At 44.7% G+C, this 19907-nt stretch overlaps 1 long non-coding RNA gene across 1 annotated transcript in view; it reads right to left on the bottom strand.

Annotated features, from left to right (window-relative positions):
- Positions 1-19907, bottom strand: part of LOC129145521 (uncharacterized) — a 33441-nt gene that overhangs the window by 5024 nt on the left and 8510 nt on the right. Inside the window, exon 2 of the long non-coding RNA XR_008551217.1 lies at positions 5918-6036. This is a non-coding gene — a long non-coding RNA (uncharacterized LOC129145521). The remainder of the gene's footprint in view (positions 1-5917; positions 6037-19907) is intronic.

The raw sequence follows: 19907 nt of genomic DNA, 5'->3' as shown, positions 1-19907 counted from the left end.
AGGAGCAAAGGGGGACAACATTTCCATTGCTAAACATTAGGTTCTATATCTGCACCCCAGTTTACTGCTGGCTCTTGCAAGGGGCATAAGTGCAGGCTCAGTATAAGTAGACATCAGGGTGGCCCATGTTATTTGACAATCATAGATTTCTTTAGAACATAAACCTGTGCTTGTGTGAATGCACTTAGGATAGGGACGCTCATTACAGGTGAGTTACAGCTCAGTGAAGGGATGATCTGTAGGTTTTACTAGGTTAAAAGTTCATGTGAAAATTTCTACAAGTCAAGTCTTGAAATTCTAAAGAAGGAAAAATGGAATGCGAATATTTCTAGAAGTCAAGCCTTTAATTCTAAAGCAGGGGAAAATCAGGATTAGAGAAATGTTTGTCAGGCAAGAATGGGGAAGAAAAGGAAAGGAAAGAGTACAAGAAGAAGGCACAAGATAAGACAGTAGGAGACAGCATATCACAGCAATAACTACAACAAATATAAATGGGTTAAACATTCCAAATAACTGGAATTTTTGAAAAGCTAGCTATTCCTTGTTTGTGGAAGGCACATGAAAAATAGAAGTACAGAGAAGGATGCAAGCAAAGGTATGGAATAAGACAAGAAATATTAGTTGTTGAATAACTATAAGAAAGTGAAAATCAAAATCAACAAAAAACTATGAACCAGAGACACTTTTTGGGGGGTGGGGGCCGGGAGGGGAGGGATTGGGGTCAGAATGGGGCATGTGCAGTTGTGTGGGGGAATATAAAAATAAAATTTACTATTAAAAAAAAAGAAATATTAGTTGTTGTTCTGTGTATAGCTATATTTATTCTTGAAGGAAAAAAGAATGTCCAGGGCATTCTATAAATGATCAATATATATTGGGAAATGGTTTACTTTGTTAAGAAGACTAGTCTTACTTATATGCCCACAAATATACTTCAAAATATATAGAGCAAAAAATAGAAAAAACTACAAAGAAAATTGATGAATGCACCAGTATGGTGGGGGATTTTTAAAATTTCTCCCTTCGTAATTGATTGATCAAACAGACCAAAAAAAAGAAAAAAGAAAGAAAGAAAAACCTTAAGATAGAAGATACATATTTCATACAAAATAATTAACAACTTTAATATAATTGTCATAGACCATGCTGGAGAGTAGACATACATTACAAGAGCATACAGAAAACCTGTAAGAATCTCCACACACAAAACCATAGAAAGTCTCAGTAGATTTCAAAAAAAGTTATCAGCCTATCTTATCAGGATGACAATACAAGCGAGTTAGAAATTAATAACAAAAATGTTCCTGGTAGCCTCCCTGGTGGCACAAGGGTTAAAGTCTCAGTGCTATCAAGCTATCACCAGCAACTGTGGCCTGAGTTCCATCCCTGGCAGGGAGCTGACCCACATGGCACCACAGACCTCTCCTGTTTCTCCCGCTGCTCCCCTCAGCAGTGTATCTCAGTAGATCCATCTGTTCTGCTCCCTACTCTGTCTCTGGTGAATCCTATCAACCCCTGCTCCTCTGGCCTACATCCCAGTTCTTGTGTGCATAAATAAATAAAAATAGATCTTAAAATGTGCCTGGAAAACAAAACCAAAGAGACTCTACCTTAGGACATTTTTATAAAATGACTCTAAGTAATTCAAGGACCAAATGAGAAATCATGATGGAAGTTAGAGTAACACTTGAACCTGAATAATCATGGGAATATATGGATGAAAACTTGTGGAATGCAGCTTCTGTTGACCTCAGAAAGAAACTTACATTGCTTACATCAGGGGAAGAAAGGGAAGATTGTCAATTATTGAGCTCATTTTTCAACTCTAGAAGTTAAGGAGAGAACAACAAAATACAGTCAAAGAATGATGATACAGAAAAAACAAAGAGCAGAAATACACAAACTAGAAATGCAAAAGAAAGAGGCAGTAAATCAAAAGTTGGTGTTTGAAAAGATTAATGAAATTGACTAATTTCTACTTGAAATTATTGGAGAGAAAATGATGAAGGCACAAATCCTCAGTATCAGGGGCAAGTAAGGGCATACAGCTCTGGAAACAGCATTATTTAAAACACAATACGAAATTCTTATGAATATCTTCCAATCAATAAATCCATAAATTTAGGGGAAATTCTGAAAATCAGAATGACCCAAAAGCTATTTTGAAAAATAAATCGGATGGTTTTACAAGTGAGTTCTACCACAGAGTCACAGAGCAAAGATTGATAATCTTACAAAACTCATTCAGAGGCATCCTCAAGCCAGGTCAAGTCTAAAAGGGTTTTCATGCACTTCAAAAGCCGCTTGCAAAGAGTTTACATTTTTGTTTTTGTTTTTGTTTTTCACATCTTCCAAGAACCAGTCAGACCATTTGCTGAGGTCTGATAACTTAGGAAATCAGTCACGTTTGCTATAGTTTTCAGTTTCCTGGAGAGTGAGGATGCTCCAATCACCCTGAGGTGGGTAGGATTAAATGGGGGAGACAAAAGTATATCTTCCTAACCATCTGCTTTGGTGGGGCTTTCTTTCCTATAGAACAAGAAAACTACATCCCCATGGACTCCCTCTATAGTAACTTCGCATCTTCCCTGAGCCACATAGACACTGAAAGAAAGGTAAGAAGAGCGTGAATGGACGCTGACCTCCATGATACCTTATGTCCCCTCCTTGGTGGTAGGACCTTCCAGAAAGTCAAGTCAGGGATAGTTTATTATCCAGGTGATCATCCAGAACTATAATGCTGGGAAATGGACAAAATAGGGGAGAAAACAGGTGGGGAGCAGGGAATCTAAGCCCTAGGGTGGAATCAGCCCCAGCTAGACCCCTGAGGAGGCTAATGTTTCAGAGGTTTTCTTTCCATTTAAGTATGCCTTTGACAGCCAACTTATTTAGTTATTTTAATTTTTAGCCCTCATAAATGTCAAAATAATTAGTGCAGTAAATACCCCATGTAGATTAGCAATGTTTAACATGTTGCCATCTTTTTGTTTTATGTTAATATATACTCACCAAGTTTTGTCGAACCATTTGGAATTTGGTTACAAACATTAAGATATTCCTCTAAGCATTTCAGCACATATCCACAAATACTATTATCATGCCCAATAGGTTGACATTAATTTCACAATATCTAATATCCATTTTTCCAATTAATCCAAGAACATCTCTTATTATTAGTTTTTTCAAAAGTTAATGCAAATTTGACTCTCTGAATTTTGTTGTCTCTCTTTGATGTGTCCATCCACAGCTGACTCCTACCTCTTTAATATATTGGTTTTTAAAATAGAGTTTAGGATACTTATTTCAACTTTCCTTGTGATGTCATGTAACTTGTCCTTCAATCCTCTGTTTCTTCTATAAACTGGAAGTTAGGGCTAGAGGCTTGATTAGACTCAGTTTAAACGTTTTGTTAACCATACTTCACAGATGATGCTATTGTATCATCTCAAGAGATACACACTGTCAGGTTATCCCACTACTATTGAGACCAAGATTCATTACCTGGCAAAGGGTCACCATACCTCAATTAGCACCTTAATTTTGTTTCAACTGGATGGATATTTTATGTCAGAAAATGCATTTCAGAGTATTCACAACTCAGGAGTGTGATTGACTTTAGGTGCTATGCTGCTTAGAGAGAGCTGGGGTGGGGTGGTGGTGGTATGAAATCCTCAGTGATGGGATTTGGGGGAGACAAGTTGGTCTGTGCTATATGTCAGGTAATAGGATAAGTTCTAAGCTGCACACTTCCCCAATCCCAAGACTATTATAGGGTTCCCACATGGGCCGGGCCCTCACCTGGTTTTACATCTCTTTCAGATCAATATTCAGAGGCCCCAGGTGAAGATGTAACCAAGTTAAAGCAAAGGAAGAGTTGCATGAAGCTGTGGGGTCCAGTAATGAGAGATCTCAGTTTGTCTAAGTTTGGTAGAACATTTCCTCATTGAGAACATTCTGCAGGAACCTGATGAGAAACAACACTGTGCTTGCCAAGAAGAAAATGAGAGTCCACGGTAGATGGAAAAGCAGGAAGCTCTGATGAATTTGTCATGATCTCAAACTTGGCTCCCCTGCTTATTTGGGGGGGGGGGGCAGGGGGGAGGTTCTTCCACCTCCCTGCCCAGGTTCAGCACCAAGGACAGCACCAAACAAATCCTTTAAGATGGTGATTGTACTCTGTTCTGAACTTCACATCATGCTTTTGTGAGATTGCTTGCATTTCATCTTCATGAAAAAATAAATGCTTAAAATAATATTTTGAGGATATATATATAGTATTATGATTATTTAAGTTCTTATTTTTACCTGGAGGATATGATATTTTGTTAGTCACTGTAACCATTGTATTTTAATAATCATATAAATATAATGTATATTATATTATAATTATGAAATAAATATCATTTTCATTAAATTTTTCATGACTCCCAAACCTTTCTCCCATCAATACTCTATATAACCGCTTGTTTCCCACCTGCCAGACTCTCTTTTACTCTCCTCCAGGATGTAGGGTTTGACGACTTTGGCTTCGAGAGGACAAAAGGGAAATCTGCAGCTAGGAAGTGCCAATCCCTGCACCATGGGCTGGGCACTGAGGAGGCCATGAGATGACTGCATGCCTACCCGCTCACCCACTCGCTCACACGAGACAGGGACTCACTTCTTACCAGGAGAAAAGCAAGTTCTCCTACTGGAAATAGGCCCAAGACCTTTTCATATATCCTAAAGACTGGAGTTCTGGGTTCTAGTTCCAGCTTCCTCATCAACTCCCTGGGTTAAATTTGGAAAAGATCATTTGACCATTTGGACTCACTCTTACCTTCCATTGACTCATAGAAATATTAGTATAATAGTTGTTTCTGAGGTTCCCCTCATCGCTCTTATCTTTAGCATTTTTAGGATGTCTTATGATTCCTACCATATAGTTTAAGGTTGATTTTATTCTGGAAGGAGGCCTTTCCCCGAGACCGCCCCACTTAACCCTAACCTAAGCCAGAGCCTCGGCTCTGCTGCCCCCTCGTGGGCATTTAGAGCATGTGCAGGCACCACCCAATTCACAGCCAGTCCCTCCTGGCCTCTCCCACCAGAGATTTTAGCCTTCACTTGGTTCATTCTCATATTTGACATCAAAATCCCAGCTCCAAAAACGTGCTCTTAGTCAATTTGAGCTGCTATGACACACTCTAACTTGGCGACTTGTAAACAACAGACATGTTCTCACAGCTCCAGAGCCCGGGGTGGCCGAGATCTGGGTGCTGACAGATTGGGTGTCTGATGAGAATCCTCTTCCTGGCTCATAGGCAACATCGTCTCACTGTGTCTTCACGTGGCAGAGAGGTGAGGGAGGCCTTGGGCCTCTTTCATAAGGGCACAAATTCCATTCAGGAGGACTCAGCCCTCAGGACTTTTCAGCCCCCAACTCCTAATACTGTCAGACTTTGACAGGTGAATGTCATGGAGGACGCTCCTTAACACTGTTTTGTACACTTCTGATGTGACTTTCCTGATGTTCCCTACTTGTCTCTCCCTACAGGTAAGGAGGGTTTTGTATCCCTTTTGTACCCTTGTTAACCATTCTTCACAGATGATGCTATTGTATCATCTCAAGAGGTACACACTGTCAGGTTATCCCACTACTATTGAGACCAAGATTCATTACCTGGCAAAGGGTCACCATACCTTGATTAGCACCTTAATTTTGTGCTGATTAAGGTGCATGAAATTGCGCAATGTCTAACATAGTGCCCTGTGCATGGAAGATGCTATTGATGTTTGTTAAATTGAATTAAATCAAGACTCATCTTCACAAAGTCTTTAAGTACTCCTGTCACATTCATCCCATTCTCCTCTGGCCTCCTTTTGGGTTTGTGTCAACACAACTAAATTCTTGTGTTCCAATTGTTTCACATATGCTTACCTCCGCCTCTGGACAGCACCATGTTCTGGGGCCATGGCCTCTAGCTTGGGTCATACATCCCATGGGCACTTGGATGTCCTGATTTTGTCCTTCCCACCGACAGCGAAGACTCTCCCTCTCTGGAAAAGATCAATTCAAAAGGAATGGTCAGCAGAGCGTCCTCCATCTCAGGGGGCCCTGGAGTCTGGGAATGAAAACAGCTTCCTGGCTCCCTCCTTCTCCTTCGCTGAGTCTTCTCAGGTCATGTTCAGTCACCCAGAGGCCCTGGGGAGGGAGAAAGTAGGAAATGAGGCTGAAAGTCCAAGGGCCACCCCCGATGAGAAATTAAGAACAATGTTACTAGCCCACCCACAAAATATGTAGAAACAAGGGAAATCATTTTTCCAAAACCCCCTCTAATATTTAGCTTTTTTGAAAACAGTGAGGTCTTGACATTTAGAACTCCAGAGGTTTTGCTAGACCTGGGAAGATGTGACAATTGTGTTTTGCTGAGGGTGATGTGCCTCTGTCAATGGCGTTTAGATTACACCCCCAGGTTGGGCAGGCCTGATTCATCTGCAATGATACAGCAGGCAGGGAGCTGGCGGCCTCCTAAGTCAGGCTGCTTGGCAAGAGGCAGGGCTCACAGGGGAGCCAGGCGGCTAAGGAAATTTACTGCGTGTTGTAGTCAGGGAAAGTGGAATTGGACCTGAGTGATAATCAGCCTGATTAGCTCAGTGCCTCCTGGAGAGAGCCAAGGGCAGGGAGGCAGTGAGGTGGGGGTGGGGAACAGGTCAGCTGGCATCAAGGTGGAGCCCCAGGGACTGGGGTTTGCTAAGGTCAAGAACAACGAGGCCCAGAGAAGTGTATGGAGTAGCAACCCCAGAGAAAATAAGCCTAACACCCAGCCATGGGAGAAAAGGTGGTCAGAAGCGACCACCAGGCTAAAGGCTGGGAGCCAGGAATTGTAGGCTGGGGTAGTGGGAGAGCCAGAGTGAGGACCTGGACAGTGGGCAGAGCTGGAGTGCCAAAGGGCAGGCGCTGGCCAGGTAACAGCCTCTATCCACTGTCAGCCACCCCCTCTCCGGCCCCATCCCCCGAAACTCAGCCTTTGCCAGTAGTTCTTGATCCGAGCTCACAATTGATCTTGGTGATGGGCCACGCTTTTCTCAAAGGCAGCTACAGGAAGCCCTGGAGTCACAGGCCCTGTAGTTGATAGGCCCCTGCCAGGAGGCATCTCCAGACTTCCCATACTCTCCTGACCAGTCACAGCTCAGCCATTTTTGAGTCTTGGGCAGACACCAGACCTGGTACCAAGTGCGCATGTACATTAACTCAGTTTCTCAGCCTGGGGACCTCAACCCAGCATGTCCTGAAAGGGTTACAAAGTGCAGCGAGGGAGGCCCCAGCTCTTGCAGCACTGGGGAGGGCTTGCCAGAGACTAGTGCCCCAGCCCCAGGTAACTCCTGGCCTCCAGCCTTACCAGTGCAATCAATTTTCACACGTGCCAACCATGGGCAAGGTTTGAAAACACACCATTGTTTTATTTGATTCTCACAATGACCAGATGAGACAAGAACCATTGTTTCCTTTTTACAAATGAGGAAACAGGAGTTGAAGGATTAAGGGGCTAGCCTGTGGCACCAGCTAGAAAGAGGGAGATCTGCACTGGGCATGCTCACTTTGCAAGTCCACCATATGAACAAACCTATGGAAAGCTGCTCTCTCTCCAACACCAGGCTAAAATCGTTAGCAGAGCCAGCTGTACCCCAATACCTCTCTGAGGGTACTCCCCGAGGTAGAGTGGGGTCCACTTTCAACAGGAAGGGGCATGTCTGTTTCTATGCCATTCCTTGACTTGTGGCCCCTTCCTCCATTTTTAAAAAAAGATTTATTTATTTATGCATACAAGAACTGGGGTACAGGCCAGAGTGCGGGGGGTGAGAGGATTCACCAGAGACAGAGTGGGGAGCAGAACAGGCAGACTGACTGAAATACACTGCTGAGAGGAGCACTGGGCGAGACAGGAGAGGTCTGCCGCGCCATGTGGGCAGCCCACTGTCCATCTGGGGATCTCGTGCTGCAGAGGCTGCAGACAACCTCCCAGTGCAGTGCCCAACCCCTTGCACCACCAGGGAGGCCCCCCTTCCTCCATCTTTAAAGTTCATCACTCGGACCTCTGCTTCTGCCCTCACATCACCTTCTCTCCCTGTGACCACAGGTAAGTTTCTCCACATTAAAGGACTCATGTGATGAGCTTGGTTCTGCCTGGATACCCTCCCCAGCTCACAATCCCTAATTTAATTATATCTACAAAACCCATTTGCCATGTGAAATAACATCCACAGGCTCTGGGGATTAGGATGGGGATATTGTTCAGCCCACTACAGAATCGAGCTAGATTTTTGCTCCATAGACTTTGTTTTCCCAGTAACATTGACCAACAGGCCATTTCCCCATTGGCGGTGGTGTCACCTCCTCCTGTGCCAAGCACCCATGTCCACACCACCTGGTTCTGCACTGTCACTCCCATTCCACTGCACAATCCTTCCCAGCACAGCAGCAGTGTAGTTTGGTGGGTTTTTTTTTTAATCATGACTTCATAAAATATCTTAAAAATTAGTAGGGAGAGTTCTCCTTCCCTCTTTTTTTTTTTAAAGATTTATTTATTTTTACATAAGAACTGGGGTACAGGCCAGATGCGTGGGAGGGTGAGAGAATTCACCAGAGACAGAGCGGGGAACAGAACAGGCAGACTGACGAATTACACTGCTGAGGGGAGCAGCGGGCAAGACAGGAAAGGTCTGCTGCGCCATGTGGGATTCTCGCTGGCCGGCTGGGATTGAACCCACACTGCAGAGGCTGCGGACAGCTTCACAGTGCAGTGCTCAGCCACCTGCGCCGCCAGGAGAGGCCCTCCTTCCCTCTTCTTTTTCAACATTTCCTCAGCTATGTAAGGACTTTTATTCTTACAGGTATCGATACACTCAGGATTGAATTTCATAGATTAACTTGGGGAGAATTATTATCTTTGCAGGGCTAAATCATCATATCCATGAAGTGGTATTATTATTTTTTCTTCAGGTCCTCTTTTTAAAGTTCTTCAAGGAAGTTTAAACTTTATTTCTGTAAGGGGCAAGGGTTCTCAGCATCAATCCTCAAAGTATGCGTGTGGCAGTGGCAGGGAGGAGGGGGTCCCTACACCTCCACAAGCAATTCTCTGACTCCAGCTGAATGGAATTCAGGTACTTTCTACCTTGAGATAGTGTGAGATCCCAGAGGTGAAGGGTTCAGTTTCACAGGCTGCCTTCCTGTGCTTCTGACTGGTCATAAATCTGGTTCCCATGGCTTCCTCCTTGGGTTTCATTAATTCGCTGGAGCAACTCACAGAACTTGGAAAACCTATTGTAGGGTAAGGCAAAAGTATCAGGCTTTTCTGCCCTCCCGCCATTAGGTTAGATGACGGAACCCTGTGGTCCTGAATGCATGCCTGATGGCGGGCACCTGGAGTGGGGTGTGGGCACATGTAGATGGGATTCACCTGGGCTTAAACTGGGTTTATAAGGGCAGTGATATGGGGACGCCAGAAGCAGAGAGTAGAGCAGAAGAAGCAGAGAAGGAGAAGCAGAAAAGCATGAAGGACCATGAGAACAGCGAGATCACCGGAGAGCCCAGACAGAGTGAAGACTTGCTGGGGGCTGGGAGGCCTGCCAGTCTCCCGGCCCCCAGTGCCCCTTCCTGCCATGTACCTGGTAAATCCCAATAGAAGCCTGCAAAAGCCACTGATGGCTCCAGGACTCTCCTCCTTTACCAGGTCTGCTGGATTAGAAAAACTGCTCAGTGCCCCTTCCTGCCCCTTACACCTATTTACACACCAGATAGCCAGTTTATTATAAAGGATATTAAAAAATATGAATCAACAGTCAAATGAAGAGACATGGAGGGAAAGTTCCTGAAAAAAGGAGCTTCTGGCCTGGTGGAGTTTGTGCCCAGCTCGGTGGCACAGGGCGCCCTCTGATTCACTAACCTAGAAGCTCTACAAAGCCCTCCTTTTGTTTTTTCTGTGGGTGTCTCATTACTTAGGCACAATTGATTAAATTATTGGCCAATACCAATTGATTCACCTTCCAGTCCCTCTGTGCTCACCAGACATCAGGGGTCTCTGAAAATTGAAAGCCTCAATCTTCTAATGCTAAGGCTAGTTCTGCCAGCAATCAGCCCTCAATCTTAGGTACTTCCCAAATTTACCTCACTAACCTAACAAGGGCCTCCCTGGTGGCACAAGGGGCTAAGCACAGCACTATGAAGCAATCCGCACGAGTTCTGCAGCACCAATTCCATCCTGGCAGGCCAGGGAGCAACCCACACGGCAGCGCAGCAGACCTCTCCTGTCTCGCCCGCTGCTCCCTCAGCAGTGTATTTTGGTCAATCTGCCTGTATTGTTCCCCACTCTGTCTCTGGTGAATCCTCTCACAACCCCCCCCCACCCCACTCCACTGCCGCACCTCTGGCCTACACCCCAGCTCTTGTACACATAAATAAATAAATCTTAAAAAAAAAAAAGAGAGAGAGACGCCTTTCATGCTCTGAACCAGAAGTGGTGATGAAACCCAAATATGTATTTTTCATTATAGATCACAGTACCACAGCGGTCACTAGATCCCATTGACGGGAACTCAATCCTCGCGTTTCCTGAGTTGAGTTCTCCACTAACATCCCTTCTCCACTTGCAATGAGAAGTGAAATCATTTGTCTAAATCCCTTGAAGGACTGCATCAATTACTAAAAGGTTTTAAACACTGGACTTCATACCTCTTTGACTCCCTGCTCTACCCTGGGCAGTGAGGCCCCAGCCACATGCTGGCCCCTGCTCTCCATGGGCTGCCCCAGGTCTGGGGGAGGGGCAGGGAATGCCAGCAAACTCATTTGCTCACAAATCTTAGCCACATCCTCCAACTTGCCTTTATCAGGAGCCAAGTTGACATCCCTGTCTCCATTCAATGGACTCCTGCATTCTCCCAACTAATTCTGAACCTGGGATATAAACCAGAACTGGCTGTTGAGTATCTTTAGGTCTTATGCAGCAGCTAGTGGGGATTGTGTAGGCTTTTACCTTGGTGACAAGCAGCTGTTTTTTTCAAAAAGCGTTTGGCTTTTGTTCTTTAAAAAACTATGATTTTCTATACATACACTAATATCTATATCTATATTCTATGTATACTTTAATACTCTCATTTTAAGTACAAAGCTCAATGATTGAGACAAATGCATAGATTTGTGTACTAGCCATCACAGCGAAGATACAGAATATTTCCATCACCCCAAAGAGTTTCCTTCTGCTCTTTTATAGTCAAATTCCACCCTATCCCAGCCACAGCAGCCACGGATCTGCTTTCTTCACTATGTGTTTGTTCTAGAAATTCATATAAGTAGAATCATACAATATGCATTCTTTGTTTCTGGAATAACTAAGTTTCCTCAAACTGAAAAGCTACTTTGAGGCACAGGAATGAAGCAGGCACATCCATATCACACCTAAAGTTCACTCAGGCCAAATTACATAAAGGGGTCCTTGACACTGGAGGTGGTGGGCAGGACTTCAGCTCGAGGCAGGGTCACACCAGGTTCCCTGACAGAGACCTCCTTAAACCCTATTTGTTCTGTGTGATCTTTTTTGCAAGAGCCTAATGATGCCAGGTACCTGGGAGGACATGTCACACCTGCCTTTGTCAACAAGATAAATAGAACGGTGTCTAGATCACAATGGGGGAATTGGTGACCTCTCAGGACAGTGCAGTTACTGGTCATGGGGCTAAGATGGCATCGATACAAGATGGAGTCGCTTTGGTTTTCCTACCCTCCTTCTCACTCAGTCCTCACGTGGTCTTTTCCCTGTGCACTGCCTCTTGGGTCCTCCTTTTATGAAGATAGCTATTTGGCTCATCCTAATGACCCCACTGAACTTGATCAACCCATACACAGTCACATACTGAGGTACTGGAAACTGAGGGGTGTTAACCAGCCTGACCATCACAGAACTTAATGTTGACAAGCTTTACTCACTGCAGATATGTCATACCTCATCAGCAAAGGTAAATAAAAACAAAAAAGCAAAGACTGTAGTGGCTGTGAGGTAGGGACTAGATAATGACATTCGTTGCCAGCTCCTTAGTTCTGGTTGACATGCTTCCTCACCGATTCATTACCTCTTCATTTAAAAGGGGTGAAATGTAAAAACCAAGTACATAAGCGAGTAAATACATATGTCCATCATCATAAGGAAAGTTAAGTTGGAATCTTGCTTTAGAAGCGGAGCAGTGGCCACACATCACTTAGCTGAGGAGTGAGACTGCTGGAGAAGCTTCAAGAAAGGATAGGAGCTCCTGGGGCCAGTACACAGGAAGGAAAGGGAAAGTGAACTGCCCTGGGCAAGCTCATTTTTATTTTACTTGTACTCATTTTTATTTTATTTTTAAAGATTTATTTTATTTATACAAGAGCCAGGGTACAGGCCAGAAGCGCAGAAAGGTGAGAGGATTTACCAGAGACAGAGTGCACAGATCAGGCAGACTGACGAAATACACTGCTGAGGGGAGCAGCAGATGAGACAGGAGAGGTCTGTTCACCAAGTGGGTTGCTCCGAGGCGGCGGTGATCGAACCAGCACTGGAGAGGCTGCGGACAGCTTCACAGCGCTGCGCTCAACGGCCTGCACCACCAGGTTGGCCCCTGTACTCATTTTTAAACTAAACCCCTGAAAACTGAAATGCATTTCTTTTTTTTTTTTAAAGATTTATTTATTAATTGATTGATTGATACATACATACAAGCACTGGGTACAGTCAGAAGCGCGGGAGGGTGAGAGAATTCACCAGAGCCAGAGCGGGGAACAGAACAGGCAGAAGGACCGAAGTACACTGCTGAGGGGAGCAGCGGGCGGCAGGAGAGGTCTGCGCGCCATGTGGGACCCTCCTCTGGTGGTCGGGGAGCAGCTGGGGATTGAACCGGCACTGCAGAGGCTGCGGGCAGCTTCGCAACCCAGCGCTCAACTGCTGCGCCACCAGGGAGGCCCTGAAATGCATTTCTTAACATCTTTAATGCTATTGTCTATATTCAGAGATGCAGTGTATCATGAAGACCCCCTGGGGTTGACTATGGTTCCTTTTAAAGATCGCACGTGGTCAGTCTGTGCTCTCAAAGAGTGGGTAGTCTCTGTTCCATTGGCATAAGAATACACCCAAGTAATTATTTCTATATAAGTAATTGTCATCAGTTCATGTTTACCAGTGTGGCAGGTCCTGGGTTTACTTTGACTCTTGATGAGGAAAAAAAAAAATCCTGGCTGCAGGCCTCCCTGGTGGCGCAAGGGATTAAGGACCGCAGTACGAAACAATCTGCAGCCTCTGCAGCAGGAGTTGGATCCCCGGCCTGCCAGGGAGCAACCCACATGGAGAAACAGACCTCTCCTGTCTCGCCCTCTGCTTCCCTCAGCAGTGTATTTCAGTAGATCCACCTGTTCTATTCCCCACTCTGCCTCTGGTGAATCCTCTCACCCCCTGCAACTCTCGCCTGTACCCCAGCTCTTGTATGCATAAATAAATAAATCTTTAAAAAAAAAATCCTGGCTGATGTTAAATGAAACAAGTCATGCAAGGACCTGCTTTTGTTGCCAGTCATTTTGCTTTAAATCAGTTTCCATGAACAAATCAACAATGTTAAGTGAGCACTTACCAAAGTTTATTCAAATGTTCTATTTCCTAATTAGGCTGAAGATAGATATTTACTTAGAGAAAGATATGAAAGGAAGATTGAGATCTCAAAGACAAAAATACTTTAAGGCAAACAGCATTATAATAATCCAAAGGAGTAATGGATGTTAACATATGCTAATAGCACATTAGTAAAAATTTACTGGAAAAATACACCAGTCCTAAATGTGTTTAGATTTTTTTTTAAAGATTTATTTATTTATGCACACAAGTACCGGGGTACAGGCCAGAGGTGTCAGGGGGAGGGTAAGAGGATTCACCAGAAACAGAGCTGGGAACAGAACAGGCGAATCTACTGAAATACACTGCTGAGGGGAGCAGCGGGTGAGACAGGAGAGGTCTGCCGTGCCATGTGGGCCACCCCACTGGCGGGGGGTGGAACTCGTGCTGAGTGGCTGCCAGCAGCTCCATAGAGCTGCAACCTAAACCCTTGTGCCAACAGGGAGGCCCCAATGTGTTTAGATTTAATATAACTTATATTAATCACAAACTGGCAGACGTTTGAAAAGAAATGGGCAAATTCACAGCCTCAGTGAGATATTTACAAAAGCATGCATGACTGATTAGTATCTCAGAAAAAAAAAATCTTATCAAGAACACAGAGGAGGTGAATGAGACAGTTATAAGCTTGACTTAATGGATATACATAAAGTTGTGTTGCCAGAAATTTAAAGAACATACATTTTCCCAAACACACATTTATAAAATCCTATGACACACTAGTTCCTAAAGCATATCTCTGTAAATGTTGCAGGGAGGGGACAATGAAAATAGGAGACCAGTGAGGAGGTTACTGCAGTAGTTCAGGCAAGAGGGTGGGAAACGAGGTGGGATTCCAGATACATTTTAAAGGCAGAGCTCAGAGTTTGCTGATGGCTAGGGAATAACGCAAATAGAAAAAGAGGAATTAAGACAGTGACTCTAATGGATAATACTGTATTGCATATTTGAAGGTTGCTAAAAGAGTAGATTTTAAATGTTTCTCAAGAAAAAAATTGTAACTATGTGTGAAGATGGATTTAAACAAAACTTACTGTGGTGATCATTTTGCAATATGCTCATGTATCAGCTTATTATATTGAACACCTGTTTGGCCAGCAAACCCAGGGCAGGTTCATTATTAATCTGGCAGATGGATAAAGGAGATTCCCGGAGCCCTCCCTCTGTGGATTTTTCAGGCTTTAATATTCTCTCAGGGAACCCAGCACACAGGCACACGAGGAGGCTGGCATGCAAGGAGGCAAGCATGGGGGTGGGGAGAGCTGGGAGGCAGGCAGGCAAACAGCCTCCCAGCCCCCCACAAATCTTTACTCTTTCTCTGGGCTCTCTCTGGCTTGTGGTCTCACCTCTTCTGTAGTCACTCTCCTCACATAGCTGTCTCTTATTGCCTGACTTCTAGGCTCAGGTGTGCATGCTTACGTGTGTGTTCCAGGTGTCCACATGTGCCCCACACCCACACTCTCAAGCACCTTCTGTGCTAACACAATCAAAGCTGCAGGTGATAGCCACAGAAGTTAGTGGCGTAAAAAGGCTGGTTAATTCACTTACCCTACAGCACCTAAAACAAATACGTTGTTAAATGTCCACTATATAACTGCTAAAAGAAAAAGAGGAATCAAACACAATTGTAAGACACTTAGACTTAGCAACTGGAAGATAGAGTTCATTATTAAGATGGAGATGCTGGGGTTGGGGGGCAGGTTGGGATGGGGACAGTTAGCACTCAGGAGCATATTAAGGATGGATATGGAAGTGTCCAATGGAGCAGTCGGGCAGAAGTCTGGAAGTCAGGGCAAATGATTGGTCTGGGGATGCAGCTTTGGGAACAGCCATTTTAGCAAAGATAGAATATCAGTGTGAGTCATGGGGCTGGATCAGATCCCTTCAGGAGGGAGTGTAGACAGAGAGGTCTGATTGCGCACTCATGTTTAGGGTCGGGAAGAGAGGAGAGCCCAGAGGTGTGAGCATGGAGGACTCATGAAGACCTGCAAACCTGGGAGGCCAGGACACAAGAGGAAGGAATTTCAAAGAGGACCTTACAAGGCCATGTAAGAGGAGCACCAGCAAGGTGGAGGGTATTAATGATGCTGGCTAGAGCAGCTTCCGGGGAGAGTTGAGAACAAAAACCTATTTGTAGTCGGTTCAAGAGAATGATTGTCTGGTATGCAAGGTTGAGCAGGGGACTGATTTTCTTTTGTTTTAAGACTGGAAATATGTTAAAGGATGGGGGCGGGTGATATTGCAGGAGAGGCAGATGCAGAAAAGTGCTTGAGCAGGTGGTGGGGGATCCCCTGCAGTGCTGAGTGGAGCCATATTGAAGCCTGAGGCTAAAGAAAAAATCAAGAATTCTGATTCAAGAGTTCAGAATAAAGGTTCTGTCTTTACCTAAAATTTTGATACTTGTTCATTGTGGATTTTTTCATTAATTTTGACTTTAAGTGATGGCATTAAAGTATTATTTATGCTGATTGGTGAAGGTTTAAGTGCTCCTTTAGATTTTGCCCCTGAGGCCTATGCTGTGAAGCTGAATCTATGTGGCAGATTTCCCAGTATAAGAAGGAGAGAGAGGAAAACCCGGTATGTCAGAATAGAGGTGGCACACAGGCTGACAGCCACCCCCCAAAGTGCAGAACCAAGGTTAGGTGATTAGCACAGGCGGCTTGGTAATGGACTCTCCTGGGGTAGAGTCCACTTCAGCAGGGACAGAGCTCCCTCTGGTGGGCCTGCAAGGCAAAGACGGCTCAGATCGGAGGTGGGGGCTGCACGTCTGTAAGAGGCTGGGAGACCAGGGATCCAACAGAAGCAACGCTAATTTTACTTTTAAGTGAACATTATACAATCATTTCATTTAAAACTAATTTGCAGCATAAGTACCTACAGGATGTAATGCTTGTGTCTTTTTCCAAGAATATCAACTGTGGGGCCTCCCTGGTGGCTCAAGAGGTTAAGCATCGCACTATGAAGCAACCCACAGCCTCTGCAGCATGAGTTCGATCCCTGGCCGGCCAGGGAGCAACCCACATGGCGCAGCAGACCTCTCCTGTCTCGCCCGCTGCTCCCCTCAGCAATGTGTTTCGGTCAGTCTGCTTGTTCTGTTCCCCACTCTGTCTCTGGTGGATCCTCTCACCCCCCACATCTCTGGCCTGTACCCCAGCTCTTGTATGCACAAATAAATAAATCTTTAAAAAAAAAAAAGAATATCAACTGTGTTCCGGTATTTCCCATCATAAAACAAACAGAACTCTCTGGAGCACTTATCTCCCACAATTACCTCTTTTAAACTTCCCCATTCACAGCTAAAATCCTTGAATAACATTTCCAAAGCCACAATCTCCACTTCTGAACCACCCAATTCATTCTTTATGAAGGATGGGAATTTCAGTAATTGGAATGGAGGAAATTAAGCAAATACACCCAAGTTCTGAGGCTTCTCCTTCTTTGATTACAGGCTATTTTTAGCACATATTCTCATTTTATAAATTAATCATCCTTTTCAACTATTTTTCCCACCACCACCCCTTATATCATTTTGATTCTTTCTCCTTCCCCCTCCCTCTAAACTTTAGAAACCTCACTTCATTTATTAGTGTGCACTATTTTTCATAAGTACTTTGTCTAATAATCATCCACTATGTAAACATCCAATATTTGTCCTTGTCATTCTGACTTGCTTTACTGTACCATGGTTCTTTTTAATGATACTTTTTCATGTTATACCTGCAGTGTTTCCTCTGAGAAACTGAGGGCGTCCAGCACAAAGTAAAAGCCAAGACACACTTGAGGGCAGCTGAACCTCAAATGTGCTCTCCTTCCCCTACACAGGACACGTGGCAGAGTGGAAAGGTAAGAGCTCCAGGTAGCTGACCACAACCTTTGCCCAAATCATCGACTGACAGACAACTAGGCTATGCAGACACAGGGAGATTCCAAGGTCAGACTGAAGAACAGAACAGCCAAGCAGATTCAACGGCCACACACCATCGGAGAAGCAAACCACAGTTTAAGTCTATTTAAGTTGTTAAGCGAAGCTGCATAAGCACCAAATACGCCAAGACATGCAGAGAAGAGGGAAAGTGACCCCATTCTCAGGTGAAAAGGGGAGTCAACAGAAATTGATCTGAGTGTGTTCAGAAGTTGCATTCATCACAGATACTTCAAAGCAGCTATTATGAATATTTTCAAGGAATTAATGGGAAATATAATGGCAATTGTATTGTCATTGTTTCTCAGCAGATAAACAGAACCTATTTTTTTTTTAAAGAACCAAACAGAAATTATTTGGAAAATAAAATAACTGTAGTGAAAACTACATGAGAAGGATTCAACAGCAAATCTGAGATATCAGTGAGTCCAGAGACAGATGCATAAAAATTGTCCAATTAAAAGAATAGAGGGGGGTGGGCCTTCCCGGTGGCACAGCGGTTGAGCGCTGGGTTGCGAAGCTCCCCGCGGCCTCTGCGGCGCTGGTTCAATCCCAGGCTGCTCCCTGGCCACCTGAGGAGGGTCCCACATGGTGCGCAGACCTCTCCTGCCGCCCGCTGCTCCCCTCAGCAGTGTACTTCGGTCCTTCTGCCTGCTCTGCTCCCTGCTCTGGCTCTGGTGAATTCTCTCACCCTCCCGCGCTTCTCACTGTACCCAGTACATGAATAAACAAACAAACAAACAAATAAATAAAATACGTGCCTCTTTAAAAATAAAAAAACAAACAAAAGAATAGAGGGGGAAAATTTCAAGACAAATGGACAGAGACATATAATGGGAAACCCAGACGATGAAGAGAGGAAAGGCAGAAAAAAATATCCTTCAAAAACAGAGAGGAAGCCCCCGCCCCTGGCACTGCTGTGTGCCAACCTGGTGGGGGCCTGGGTCCTCTTAGGTGAAACTGTTATAGGACAGGGAGAGGGGCAGCCCAAACCCCGCAAACCTGCCTATTCTATTTAGGGTTCTGCCATCCGCCGCATCAACACAAAACATGAGACTTTAATGGGAAGGAACTTTAATACAATTAGGAAACAATACAAAAAGGCAAAGAGTCTAGTTTCTAAATCAAGCACCCAAAGTTACCCGTCCCCTCGTGGGTAAAAGTCCATCCAAATGGGATTGGCCCAGAGCAAGGCCCCAAAGCCTGCCACAAGTCTAAAGCATCTTCCAGTGGGGACCCACAGAAAAGCATCAGAAACAACCAGACAAGCCCAGAAGGAAAAGAGCAAAATCAAAATCAAGATAAAAGCTGCTATTATCACCTCCCCACGGGTCTCACCCACATCTGTGTCACCCCGTCCACGACCAAAAGACAAGCGCAGTTTCTTCACGTGTCTCTAGGTTCCATGTGCCTCCTCTAGGTCTCCTTCTGGCTCCATCCTGCTTCCTTCCTCAGTCTCCTCTGCAGCCTCTTCTCTTCCTGCTCAGCTCCACCCTCCCTTGGGTGGGGCAGGGAACCTGGAACCTCCCCCTTTCCTGGGGACCACCCTGTTACAAAACTACATCCAAAGACACTTCAGTAATTGCTATGATGGGAAACCCCAGAAGGGCATCTAGATGGAGAACAATGGTGATGTTTAATGAAACACCAGAGGCCTCCCTGGTGGCACGAGGGGTTAAGTCTCAGCACTATGTAGGTGTCACCAGCCACCTCAATCCCCCGCCAGGGAGGTGACCCACATGGCACAGCAGATCTCTCTTGGATCACCCAGTGCTCCCCTCAGCAGAGTATTTCAGCCATTTTGCCTGTTCTGCTCCCCACTCTGCCTCTGGTGAATCCTCTCACCACTACCCTCAGCACTCTGGCCTGTACCCCAGTTCTTGTATGCATAAATAAATAAATTTTTTTAAAAATAAAATGAAATGAAATGTCAGGTGGAACTGAGGCGCGGTATAACAGGAAGAGCTGGTACCACTTCGCAAACTAACAAAGGTTTGTCAATGAAGCAGATCAGATTCTGGGCTGATGGGTAACCAGTCAGTGAAAAAAGCCCACCTGCATAGTTGGAAAAAGGGCATAGGTACAGTTAGCATGTTCCACAGTGACCAGGAAGTGTCTACTAAAAAGAGAACCTACCACTTTAATTCCGAGTTCTTTTTCCACAAGCCAAGATCGTGTTCTTTCTTAATCAGAAAACTGCAATTAGCTTCCAGCACATTCTAAATCATTTTCTGCATGTCCATTTCTGCAACCTTTCCATGTCCATGTTCCTCTACTGTTCACAAAGTGAACAGAAGATGTATACAAATGGGCAATGATAT

Source organism: Talpa occidentalis, unplaced genomic scaffold (assembly GCF_014898055.3).
Source record: "Talpa occidentalis isolate TD23 unplaced genomic scaffold, MPIMG_talOcc4v2.1 talOcc4.12, whole genome shotgun sequence".
Taxonomy (NCBI): Eukaryota; Metazoa; Chordata; class Mammalia; order Eulipotyphla; family Talpidae; genus Talpa; species Talpa occidentalis.
This window is presented reverse-complemented; position numbering and strand designations above follow the sequence as displayed.